The following is a 13371-nucleotide window of genomic DNA, read 5'->3' on the forward strand; positions in this document are numbered from 1 at the left end:
AAAAATTACTTGCGTAGTTGCTAATCTATCATTTGCATGAAATAAAGGTTTGTTTCCAACCTCTTATACTTGCCTTTATTAAACTATAATTTCTTGAGAGTAAGGACTCTACATTGTACACTGCTGTATCTGTCATAGCATATAACGTGGTTTCTTACACATTTTAGACACAGTAATTGGATGGATGGATGGATAGATCAATAGATGGATGGAAAGAAGAAAAGAAGGGGGGAGAGAGAGAGGGACAGAAGGAGGAAAGAATAAAACTAACCGTTAAATGCACTTTGAATTAGAAAAGCAGATTTGGCTGCTTTGTTCATAAAGGATACCAACCCACAAACTTGGGGGCAGAATAGATAAAGTAATACAACATATATCTGACATAGTGATAACTGACTGTGCTCTGCTCTACAGATCAAAATACTAGCTATGACTGTCTGGTAGTGAGATAAGATCGATTTCTCAGTTTTGTGATTGACCGAATATAGCAACTGATGGTTGCTATATTCAGATGGTTGTTACAACACAGCCTTGTGTTGTAGCTGCACCTAATTAAAACCACTAGATACCATAATTAAGATTACTGAAAGTTTCATTAAGACGTTACTTAATTAACAGGCTATTTGCTCTATGATGTTTAAAAATCTATCAAATGGTATGTTTTATTAAACTACAGATTCTATTTATTGAGCATTTTCTTTTAAGCCATTTCAGATGTAGTCTGCAAAAGTTATTGTTGACTTGCTAAGTAATTAGTTGCAGTGTAGATTTCATTTTTGTTGCTGCCCAGAAAACATTAATTAAATACTTGGGCCTGATTAGATTGTCTGCCCTCGGGATGTAGATGCCTAAAATCACCAGAATGGAAGGGAGTGGCAGGGCAGTTTTTTATACAGCAGTGGACTTGGGATTAGGCGAAAGTGAGTTCATGCCTATGCTGTTACCTCACTAGGATGGTCAAGGCAAACACAGCCTGCAGAATAACACCCATTGACCATAGCTCCAGAATTGGCAAGGATAGGTATTTCCAAGGTCAGGAAGATGACATGATTAGTGGAAGGGACACGTACACTGAGAACAGATAAATCTGATTTAAGATCCAGATCTGTTGCTTTTTAACTGTATGACTCCAGGCATGTCCTTGAATCTCTCTCCTATGCTTCAGTTCCTTCATTTATTCAGGAGTAAGCAAACTTTTTCTATAAAGAGTCAGATAGCAAATATTCTAGGCTTTGCATATCACATACGGTCTCTCTCATGTATTCTTTGTTTGTTTTCGCTTTTTTTTTTTTTTAAAACAGCCTTTTAACAATGTTAAAACCATTCACACCTTGAGAACTGCACAAAAATAGGCTGCTGGCTGGTTTTGGCCCAGGGGCAGTTTTCTGACCCCATATGATTGTATTATTGAGATTTCACTTTTAAGCAGCAAATACCGGGCTCAGAGAAGTGCTCAATAATTATTGGTTCTCCCAAGTATCAATGAAACTAAATCTTTTGGTCAGCTTGAATTGTGCCATAGCTGTTATTATAAAGGTGACCCGACTCTGTTCCCATTTGTGCCTCAGGATTCTCAGCTGTACACAGTTTATGGCTCTTGCTACCTGCCTCCCTAGTGCTTTTAACACAGACCTATATAGTCAATATACAGCCATTTATAGTTTCTCCTGTCCCAACCCTGCTAGCCTTATTTCTCTCTCTACTTTTTGCTCCCAGGGTTTCAACCATTATGAATTACTTGCTATTCCCTATGTACAAGATTTTCTTATGCTTTTCCACAAGCTGTTCCTTGTGATAGGACCGCCTCACTTTCTCTGTTGAGAAGTTTCTACATGCACATCAGTTCTTATCTGCGACATCACCTCTTCAAAGTAGCTTCCCGTGATCCTATCCACCACCAATCCATGTTCCTCCCCAAATCCATCTCTCAGTCAGGGTTGGGACATTTCCATGTGATTCTGTCTCACTCTGTTCACACCTCTGATACTCTGATCACACTGCATTATAACTGCCAATAGTCTATCTTACCTACTAGGCTGAAAAGTCTTGGAAGCCAAGGATTTTGTTCTTTACCCCTCTGTATACCCAGCACCTAGGACAGCACCTGGCTCAGAGTTGATATTCAGAAACTTATTTAGGGTTGCCAGATAAAATACAAGATACCAGTTAAATTTGAATTTCAAATAAACTATGAATTTTTTTTACTACAATTATATTATTACATAGGACACTCATACTAAAAAAATCATTGTTTATCTGAAATTCAAATTAAATTGGATGCTGTGTGTTTTTATCTGCTAAATCTGGAAACCCTAGTTTGTGAATGAATAAATGAATGAATGAGTGCCATTCTTTTCTGTATTAAGCAATAAATCATTTTTATTTATGCAGTTTTCAGATTAGTAAGCCATATTAGAAAATTTCATCAATGTGTCATTAAATCCTTGATTACACTTTGAAAGCATGTTTTTATATTAACAACAGAGGGACTTAATCACTATTAAGAGATAACTGTTCATCCTTGGGGAACTTTCCAGATTAATAGAAGAAGGATGACAGTTATGATGGTTTATCAGTAGGTAAACAAGAATGAATAAAATCTATTGAGATTAAGTATGCTATAATAATAATAACCATAATGACAATAATAAATTATGAAAAATATTATAGAGAAAAAATTTGTTTCCCAATTTCTAGTGGATATATTAAAAATACAATCTCAAAGCAATATTAAATATATATTAATTATTATATACGTACATGTATATCTATATGAAATGTTTTCTGTATACAAATAGAATTGGTAACTTAACCTTTTAAGAGCTCCAAAGTGTCAACCTAACTGTGGTTAAGGGTGTTAAGAAGCTGATGTCCCTGCTCAAAAAATACCTTCCTTGGTTTGTCATCTAGTCCCTATAATTGCTGCCAGTGAAAACGGGGCAAAAGGCAGTGTTGTAAGTGACACTGGGAAGATACCGTGTCAAGTATTTTTACTTGCCCCATCTGCAAAGCTGGTATCTCTTCAGTGTGATCTGACTGGGCCAGCATGAGTTAGCTCTAGCTCTGCTAGTTGGGGATGGCTATGGGATGAGGCTTGAGGGGTGGCCCAGCGATGGACAATAGCTACCTATGCCCTCAGTACAGACAAGGCCTTCCAAGAGAGTGAAAGACCTCATCAGCCTCTCTACCCAAAAATTGCTTGTAAGAGTTAATTTCCATTATTTCATATATTTACTTTTAAAAATATTTATTTTATGATGGGTAATTCAGGTACATAGTATAAAATTCAAAAGCTACAGAAGTAATCTCCCTCTTTCTTCTACCCTTTAATCATACATTCTCTTCCTGGATATAATTACTTTTTCTAATGCATCCTAAAATAATTCCTGTATTTTAATGTATGCTTATTTGTGTGAGTGTGTGTGTGTGTGTGTAATTTATATAAATGAAAGCATATTATACATGGTTCTGCACTATGGTCTTTTCACTCAAGATATCCTGGAGATCATATTCATATAGGTTCTCTTCAGTTCTTTTAATTTTATTAATATTCCCTTGTCTTACTGTAGAAAATTTTATTTAGTCAATTCTACATTGGTAGATATTTAGGTTATTTCCAACATTATTATACACAATGCTCTTGTAACATCCTGTTAATGTCATTATTTCCCCAAACCATGAATATGTATGTGAGATAAATAATTGCAAGAAAAATATTTTAAAATAGTGCTAAATTGTTATACAAAGCTGAATTGTCTGCAAAGGTTATACTAGATTGTTTTCCTACCAGTAGTGTATTCACATGCATTTGCATTTCTCTCACTGTAATAAATTCAATACCCTGTTTGTTTTTTCTAACCAACGCCAACTGAGGAGTTTAAATTTTAGGCAGTGGTTTGACTTTAGCACTTTTTATTCAAATTGGCCTTATTATACACATAGCCATGACTTTCCTTTCTTTATCCATTAAGTTGTTTCTTTATTTTTGATTCAAAGTTTCTTCTGTTTATTTTTGATTCAAAGTTAATCTTTGATTTGGATGAAATTATAGCATATTAGGTTAATTGAAGAATTTTGTTTAGAGAGCTAGCTCTTTATTCAAATAATACAAAATATGAAATATTTGATGAGCAAGTACCAAAAGAAAGCGATCTTTTACAGTTTATTTTAAAATTCTAGATATTTCTTTTCCCTAAAAGAGCCCAATTAAAATCTCAATATAATTTTTACCAGTCAAAATAATGATTTTATAAACATTTATTACATAGTTCTTGACTTCTGATCATGAGACTCTTGTTTCAAATGAACGTGTCTGATTTCTATGTGAAAATACATTTTTAGTCACAGATAAAAAAATGTTACTGTGAAAATCTATGCCTTAATATTCTGCTTACATATTCAGATGGTAGATCACAATTACAAGATTATGATGCCTTTTTTTATCTAAAGAAATATCCTTTGATTTGGGATGAATTGTTTCAGGAGCATTGAAAACCATAATAATTATTAGAACTTTTAAAAAGTGTTCCATGTTGGTAAAACTAATTACAGAGGAGAACAGAGCAGTGATTTCAATCACCGTTTCACATCTGAAAAATGAAACAGAGAATGGGACATTTTCTCAAGGTCACCCACTAAGTTGGCAATAGAACAAAAAATAGGAGACACTCTTCTGGCATGTTGTCTAGAATTCTTTATAGGAAAGGACATCCTCCTGGCTTGAAGGCGCTTTATAAAGGCAATAATCCTTTGAAATATGTGACCAAGGAAATTAACATTCATTTCAAACATGCATCAGTTGAAGTTTTAGTACGTTTTTACCAGTCATCATTTGAATATGTTTTTTCCTCTATTTTAAAAATAGGAAAACAATTGAAGAATCAGTTTTCAGCTCTGTGGAATACAGATGAAACAAAGAAAAAGGAAAATACCACGCATTATTTTATTCTTGAAAGTACTCATGACCCATGAAACACCCATGAAATAATTTGTCTATTAATGTCTTCTCCTGAAATTCCAACTTTATTTGGCCAACTACATTACAAAATTACATGCATCATTATCTGAAAAGAAAAAACAGCTATTAGATTTATTGATCTCTTAATCCATATTATATTACGAAGTATGGTTCAAAGAAGAGGAAGCATAGTGTTAAGAAGAAAGTGAGTGTTTGACTTGAGTAAATGAATAGAACATCTATTATAATGTACTCCAGGTTTGACTTTTTTTAAATTTTTAATTAGAGTAAAATTCTTTCTTCTTTTTTCTTCTTCAATGAAAATACCTGTAAATCATTCAGAAATAAACCAAATAGGCCCCTAAGGAAACAATGGCAATGTAATATCTAAATCTGTACTTCTGAACAGCTAATAAAATAATAATAAGGAATAAATGAGAACAACACACTCTTCTTTCTCTCCATAAAATACACTCTAGGGAGACATTCTTTAAATTTGTAAGACTCTACCAAAGAGTTTAATATTTGAAGCCAGAACACAAAGTAAATACCATTTGTACTCTAGCAACAATAACAACAGCAAAACACTGGGACTCGGAATTTCTTCTGTGGTTCTTATCGTAGTTACAATAGAATGGACAGAGAATTATCTTTAATGACTAGATAGAAGAGCAAATGCCATCCATCTGTCAACATTCAGAGGAATCACATATGGAATATGGAAGCAATATGGATTATGCTGAAGTCAGTTCAGTTTATGACACAAAGGGAGCACAACAGAAAAGAAATAGCAATATGTGTCCCTCTGCCATTGCTTTTCCATCCCCTTTCACTTACACTAATTCCATGTATTAGGTTGAAACATGAAATTGCCAATAATTGGCCATTTTAACCTGCAAAAACAGCAATCTCTTTGGTTCAATCTAATAAAAGTCTATGTTCATTGTTATTGAAGCATGCCATAGAATGCAGAGTTCATAAGTCACATCAAAAATTCACTGTGCCGGGGCTTCCCTGGTGGCGCAGTGGTTTAGAGTCCGCCTGACGATTCAGGGGACACGGGTTCATGCCCTGGTCCGGGAAGATCCCACATGCCGTGGAGTGGCTAGGCCCGTGAGGCATGGCCGCTGAGCCTGCGCATCCGGAGCCTGTGCGCCACAACGGGAGAGGCCACAACAGTGACAGGCCCGCGTACCACAAAAAAAAAAAAAAAAAAAGCACTGTGCCATCGACCCAGCAGAAGTAATATGAAAAAAGAATGTGAAAATTGAGTTCTTCCAAATTCATCACTCTATTTATTGTGACCGTGCATGGGTGTAGATCCAAAAGGATTTGCATTCTCTCAGAAAGTGAATTAATGCAGTGAATGGAAATATACACCTATGTTACCGGAAAGGATAAACTTTGGAGTTACTTTATTGGTAACACTTATCATTGCTCTGCCTAGAGAAACATCCGCTTTGAGGTCATGTCATGAGTCCCTGTTATCAATGAAAAAGCAGAGACTGCCTTGGGTGGACTCTGGAAAATGTATCTAGTTCAAACTCAAGTCTTTGTTCGTCATGAGTTGACAAATATTCCTGATAATACATTGATTTTTATGCATTTGTTTTTTCATTACTCCTAGATTCTACATTGGAAGGTTCTAAAGGGCAGAGATCATATTTTCTGTTTAGATATATTCTTTAATATATGGATTTCCATACAGTAACATTTACTTTAATAAGTGAAAAGGACATCAGTGTTTTAAAATGACTCATCTAGGGCTTCCCTGGTGGCGCAGTGGTTGAGAGTCTGCCTGCCGATGCAGGGGACGTGGGTTCGTACCCTGGTTCGGGAGGATCCCACATGCCGCGGAGCAGCTGGGCCTGTGAGCCATGACCTCTGAGCCTGCGCGTCCGGAGCCTGTGCTCCGCAATGGGAGAGGCCACAACAGTGAGAGGCCCGCACACCGCAAAAAAAAAAAAAAATTAAACTGACTCATCTAAAATTATTTCCTCAATACTTTATTTCATACAAATTGTTTCCTCTGTTTGTGCTTTCCACCTAATTTTTAAGATTTTATTAATATGGTAAAGGAAAAAAGTTTCCCTTAGTCAATCTCTTTTGAAAAGTAGATCCTTGGACTAGTCTACAGGATCTGAATGATGGGACCCTGCCTTCCTTTCTGGTTTCTCCTGGCCCCTGCCTTCTTTTACTCTATCCCTGAATTTCAACCTTCTTTTTTTATAATAAGTTATTTCCTACCTCGGGGTTACTGCATGTTTTTCTTTCCCTGACTCATCTTGCTAATTCAACTCATTTGGGGGGGGGTGTCTTAATTTTTAATGTCCTCAAAAAGGCTGTCTGTCCTCTGAATTTCAAAATGACATCCTCTCTATTAGATCTCTGTTTGCATGCTATTTGATCAGCATTTTTTTGCATACTAATTTAACTTCTGTCCCAACTAGACCATAAGGTTCAGACATTCAGAATGTAATAGCCCTCAGTAAATATTTGTTAAAATAAACATTGACATTATCTTCATGAAACATGTGAATACTTAAGAATAATAAAGTGTTTGAAAGATATTCACCAAGGTGTTAACCTTAGTTATCTCCTGGCACCTGGCAGATGGTATTATAGTATTTTTCTATTTTCTCTCTTTTTTGTTTGTTTAACTACATTTTTTTCCCCGTGATTAGTACATAGACGTATTTCTTACGTGGATTTTTTTTCCCTTCAAATTGCTACTGGAAAATCATGGAAGTTTGCATGGATGAAAGTTTGAACTGGAATAAACGGCTCTTGGAGGAGCCGCCTGCATGTGCGCAGGCATGGAGATGACAGCTGGCGTATTTTAAGGAAACAGTTATTTGTTGCAGGTGCAGCAGAGGATCGTCCGTATAGTACCTGGAAAGGTGAGAGGTCAGTTAGTGGAGGACGTCAAACTCTAAAGGACAGTATAGAAACTTTTCTTTTTTCTTTTGCAAGTTCTCATGCAAAGAACTGACATGACTGGATTTACATTTGAAAATGTGCGGCAAAGTGAGATATGACGTAGAGGAGGGAGAGAGTGGTGGCAAGGAGGTCAGTTATAAGGCCTGATCAGCGTTCCGGGGTAGAGATGGTGAAGGCCCAAAGTAAAGCAGTGGCTATGAGAATGCAAAGCAAGGATGGATATAAGAGATAAGGCAAAGATAGAACTAGTATAATCAATCATAGGCAGTGATGGAGAAAGGAGAGTAATAAAAATGAATCCAATCTTTTGAGCCTAGGCAAATGCAAGAATGGTGATGTCATTTACCCGGATAGGGAACCCAAGGAAAACAGTGGTTTTGAGGTTAAAAGAAAATGAGTTAGGTTTTAATTAGAGGTTGCAATGGAACTTTCAGACAAGGGTGTCCAGTAGGAGAAAGGTAAAGTTAGAAATGAAGACTTAAAAGTCATTAATATAAAACTAACAGCTGATGCCATAAGATTATGTGAGATTTCCCCAATAAGAAGAGTTAGAGCAATCAAAAAGAAGGCCAAAAAAAGAATTTTGGAGAAACACCTATTTTCTAGTGAACCAAGGAAGAGGATTCAGGAAAACAAACTGAGAAGGTAGCGTCAGAAAACAATTGGGAGACTGATTTAGAATAGAATTTTAGGAAAGGAGATTTCCTGAGAGGAACTCTATCCAGAAGGGTAACATGCTTTCTAGATGTCAGAGGATCCTAAAGTGACAGCAGTGATGATGATGATGGTGATAGTTAACATTTATTGGTTGCTTACTCTATGCCAAGCTTGGTTAGAAGACAAGTGTTTATTTGCATTAATTCATTTTACACTTAGTGTATGTGTTCTATTGGAGTGTGGGAGTTACAAATCATGTTAGAATAACTTCATGACTAAATAGGAAATAGAGTTGGTGAATGGCCTGATACAACTTTTTTTTTCACGACACTTACCTCCTCTGGGACCAAACTTTCAAATAGCACAGTTGAATTTGCCACAAACTCTGCAATTCTAGTTCATAATTAATTCAAAGTCTAATTTCAAGTGGCTCTTGCATGCTTGTCATAGCCTATCAGTTTTGAACATCCTATGTGTGGTAGTATGATTGCCTTTGAGTTTGCGATGTAAAGGATTTAATTTGTCCTAAATTTAACTGTGGACCTTGCCTGTTGCACTTGAATGAGAATGAAGGGCTCTGACCCATGGTTGCTCTAAGCTGTCAAGCCATTGGAGTAGTGTCACTTTTCCATCAAGGCTGACACCGAGGGAATGCTAGGACTCTGATGACAGCAGTCACATTGCTCTAGAGCCGAAAAGGGAGAGCCTCTCCTGGAACAGTTACTTTGCGTAAACCGTTCTGCTTTGGCCTTGTACACTCTGTGTTCCCGGAGAGATGTCAATGTACTATAGAGTTCCCTAGCAGCCATGAGACATGAGAGAATTGCTTCAGAAAGAGAAGAGTCAATGTAAACCCTTGCTATGGATTATTCAGATACTGACAGCGACTCTACTTTGGGGTGCAGTGATGATGAAGATTCCAGTGATGAAGTTCAGAGAATATCAGAGTCAGTGCACAGAAAACTGTATTTGCAAATATTTTTGGATATTTTTTCATGCTCTGTGATTTCATTGAAAGGAATTTCTAACTCCTCCAAAAATGCTTAAAAAAAGAACACTACTAAACTGCATAGCTTTTGTTCATTAATTAATGGCAAGTTTGTGAAATATCTGTTAATTTGCCAAACAGTAGCTATTTCTGCAGTAGTACATGTTTATTAATTGTCATGCTGAAATAAACTAATGTACAGGTACAAAAATAAATGAATATGAGATTTCTGTTTTTAAAGACAATGTGCATGTTAGACCTGGACTGTTATGTAGATACATGGAGCTTTACCTCCTATAAAGAAGTGTGCTCTGCTCAGAGGCAATATGTGTTTGGTGAAAGGTTTAAGTATATTAGACGTTATCTTAAAATTCTATTTATAAAATTCTCTTGCCGATGTTTTTTCAAAGTCTCATATATTATTCTATTAGAAATGCTCAAACACCCTGATATGCCAAAAAGTAAAACTAAAAGAAAGCTCAGTTTTTTAAAAGGAATATTATCTCCCTCTTCTTTTCCCCATGTCTAAACTAGTATTACATGAAGCCCCTGCTACCTTGGCACATGTTCTGCGTGAAACCAGTATCATAACAGCTATGTAGATATGTTACATAGCTGTGGAGCTATTGGGACATCCCTGTTTTATGAGTATTTAATATTTCATATCTCAGTCCAAGTGATATTTGCTTCTACCATGGTCCTTGGTCCTATAAAGGAAATAAGCACACACAGTAAGTCACAGTATTGTCAGCTTACATAAATATATTCTCTCATCAGAAGTTTCTACAGTCTCTCCTAACATAAGGGATTAATATATGTCAATACTAGATCAGGTAGCATTTTTCCAGGAGCAAGCTCTCTGGGTACGCAGGGACGGCATTTCCAGACACCTACATAGGCAGGCATAGTGGCATTAAACATCTTAAGTAGAAACGCAATAACATTGTAATGGCAGCATGAGTTTGGCATTGAATGAACTTGGCATTGAATGATTTTCTATTGTTATATAACATTGTTATAAAGCAACATAGCAGGGCTATGACATACTATGGATAGGAACTCTAATAATTGGAGAATCGAAATGGTTTATTGATACAGCTTTGCAGTTGGGCACCCATAAACATATTAATGCTGCTTTTTAAAATAGTTAAGTATTAAATATAATTTTTATACTGATGGGCAGGGAGACATTATGAGTGCTTACTGGTCAGATGTCATCCTGCAGTAGAATGAATTTAGAATAGTTGTCAATTTAAAATCTTATAGCAGAGGGTATAGGCAGTGAACTGTTGAGAAAAGAACATGGGCTTTGGAGCCAGACAGCTCTTTGTTCAAATACCAAGACTGCGACTCATTAGCTATGTGTGTCTTTTGGTGTATTACGTAACGTTTATCCCCAAGTGTAAATTTCAGATAAAATACCCACCCTCTGTTATATGCATTAACTGAGATTTGTGCAGATTGTTTAATATAGTTCCTGATATATACTAGATGCTCAATAGATGGCAAATATTATAATCCACTGTTTAATATGCTGTTTTTTCTCCACGTTATGCATCTTTTTGTTTTGATACATGTCACATTACTAGGTACTGAGCCTGATTGTAGACCATAACTTACAAAGTTTCCTTTTTTAAAATAAAATATTCTCCATTTCTATTGACTATGTCACTTTTCTGATCTTTGATTTTTCACCATCTACATTTAAAAATATCTATGTATTTTCTTTTCGTTGCAAGGAAATTGCATTTATTTTGAAAGTATATGCAATTTAGACCAGACATAGGATACAGTTTTAAAATGTTGGACATTTGTGATGAAAGCATTTGTTAAATTCATATGCATGGAAAATATGTTGAAAATGAAGCATTATTTTTCATATGTTATATTTTTAAAGACTCTGTGGGCAATTTTAAGTTGTCAAGGTAGAAATACATTTTAGGGAAAGTTTGTTTTCTATAAAGCTGTGATAGATTTTTAAAAAATACACTGGCAGCAACTTGTAGTAACGTATGCTGACGTGAGCAGTCTCCTAAGATAAAGTCATTCATACAATTTATAAGGCACCTGATGGGCATTACTGATGACTTCTGTCTGTTGTGTCCACTTCACCAAAAATTACTGCATAGAAATAATAATGGACTTGAAAATATATTATCTATTTCTATGGAACAGAAAGAAAATCCTCACTCTGTTCTTAGGTAGTAGCATTTCATAAAATACCAGACAGCGCCTCCACAAAGACAGTATTGGTGATGAGAAAAATTAGAAGTAATGAACGGCAGGGCCCACTGCTGTCTCTGTGCTAGGCATTGTGAAAAACACCATTATTGCATTTAAGACCATTAAATGGGCACTGTTATCGTTCCCATTTTTATAGATGAGGAAATTGAGGCTTTCATAAAGTGTGTATACCTTGTTTTGTAAAACTGAAGAGAGTGTGACTCCAAAGCCTGAACTCTATTCTTCCCAAGGTTTCAAGATTCCTATTCACACACTTACTAAGCAACTCATCTGTTCCAGCCACTCAGTATAAAATGGGGAGCAAAACTAGCCATGGACCCTGCCTTCATAACGTTTAGTGGAAGGAGGATAGAGCCATTAACCAACAAATAAATGCATAGATTATAAACCGTGATAGGTACTTGGATGGAGAGGTACATAAGGCCATGGGAACAGATAAATAGGGAACCCAACCTAGTTAATTCAGCATGGCATCCCTGAGGAAAGGGGCACCTAAGCCGAGATCTAAAGGGTAATAAGCAGGTGTGAACTGGTCAAGGAGTTGGAGAGGAAGTTCCTAGCTTAGGGAAGGCTTGGTAAGAAGAACTCATGACAGGAAGGAGATCTTGTGTCCAGTCGTTTAGAGGAGCCAGTTTGGCTGGAAGGTGGAGGATGTACGGGGGGCATTGGGAGGATCATACTGGAAATTGAAGAGACTGAAATAGAAATTTTAGGATCAGAAGTGAACTTTGTATGGTAGGTAGATTAAAAATATACAATAATCAATAGGTTTTTTCTTTAATAGCAATAACCAATGAGAAACAGAAATGGAAAATGAATGCCATAAGAGAAACTGATAATATAAAACACCTAAGAATACTTTTTTTAAAAAATGCTAGGAAAAAGATTAAGTGAAAAAGATTAAGAAAGATTAAGACATAAAACTCGATCTGAAAACAGGAGAGTCATGCTGTGCTCTTGCAAGGAAAATTAATATAATCAGAAAGTTCTTCTGAAATCAATGTAAAAATGTAATACAACTCTACTAGAATCCCATTGTGGGTTTCTTTAGATGTGGAAAAATGATTTTAAAATCTTTATGAAATATGAGTGCTTAAGAATATCATCAAGATATTTCTGAAAAAGAATTTTGGTAGGGGAAACTGCTTTTCCAAATACTAAATACTAATAGTTACTACAAAGCAACTGTAGTCGTAGCAGCAGCATGTAGCAACAGTGAAAGACAAAAGGATCAATGGAAAAATATAGTTCAGAAGTATCTGTGAGAACTTAGTGTATTTTGAAAAAATAAAAATCCACTGGGAAAGTCTTTATTTTCAAGACGTTAAAGCCCGATATTAGAGACATATGATGTTTCAATTATGATTTTTAGATGGTTATTAACACCATATTATTTCCTATGTACATATCTCTGTAATGTGTTTCAAACTTATATTTATCATTAATTATATTAGAAATTTTACCTTACTAGGAAACAGTGTTTCAAGTATAACTTAATGTTTCCATGACAGTGGTACTTTTAAATTTTTAGTAGCTCAAAATGAAATGTGAATGTTAATTTACCAAATCCACCTTTGACTGCTGG

General features: G+C 35.7%; 1 protein-coding gene across 3 annotated transcripts in view; it reads left to right on the forward strand.

Moving 5' to 3' along the window:
- Positions 1-13371, forward strand: part of PRKG1 (protein kinase cGMP-dependent 1) — a 1181528-nt gene that overhangs the window by 1040603 nt on the left and 127554 nt on the right. The window lies entirely within an intron of this gene.

The sequence above is a fragment of the Globicephala melas genome, chromosome 16, assembly GCF_963455315.2.
Source record: "Globicephala melas chromosome 16, mGloMel1.2, whole genome shotgun sequence".
In the NCBI taxonomy this organism is placed as follows: Eukaryota; Metazoa; Chordata; class Mammalia; order Artiodactyla; family Delphinidae; genus Globicephala; species Globicephala melas.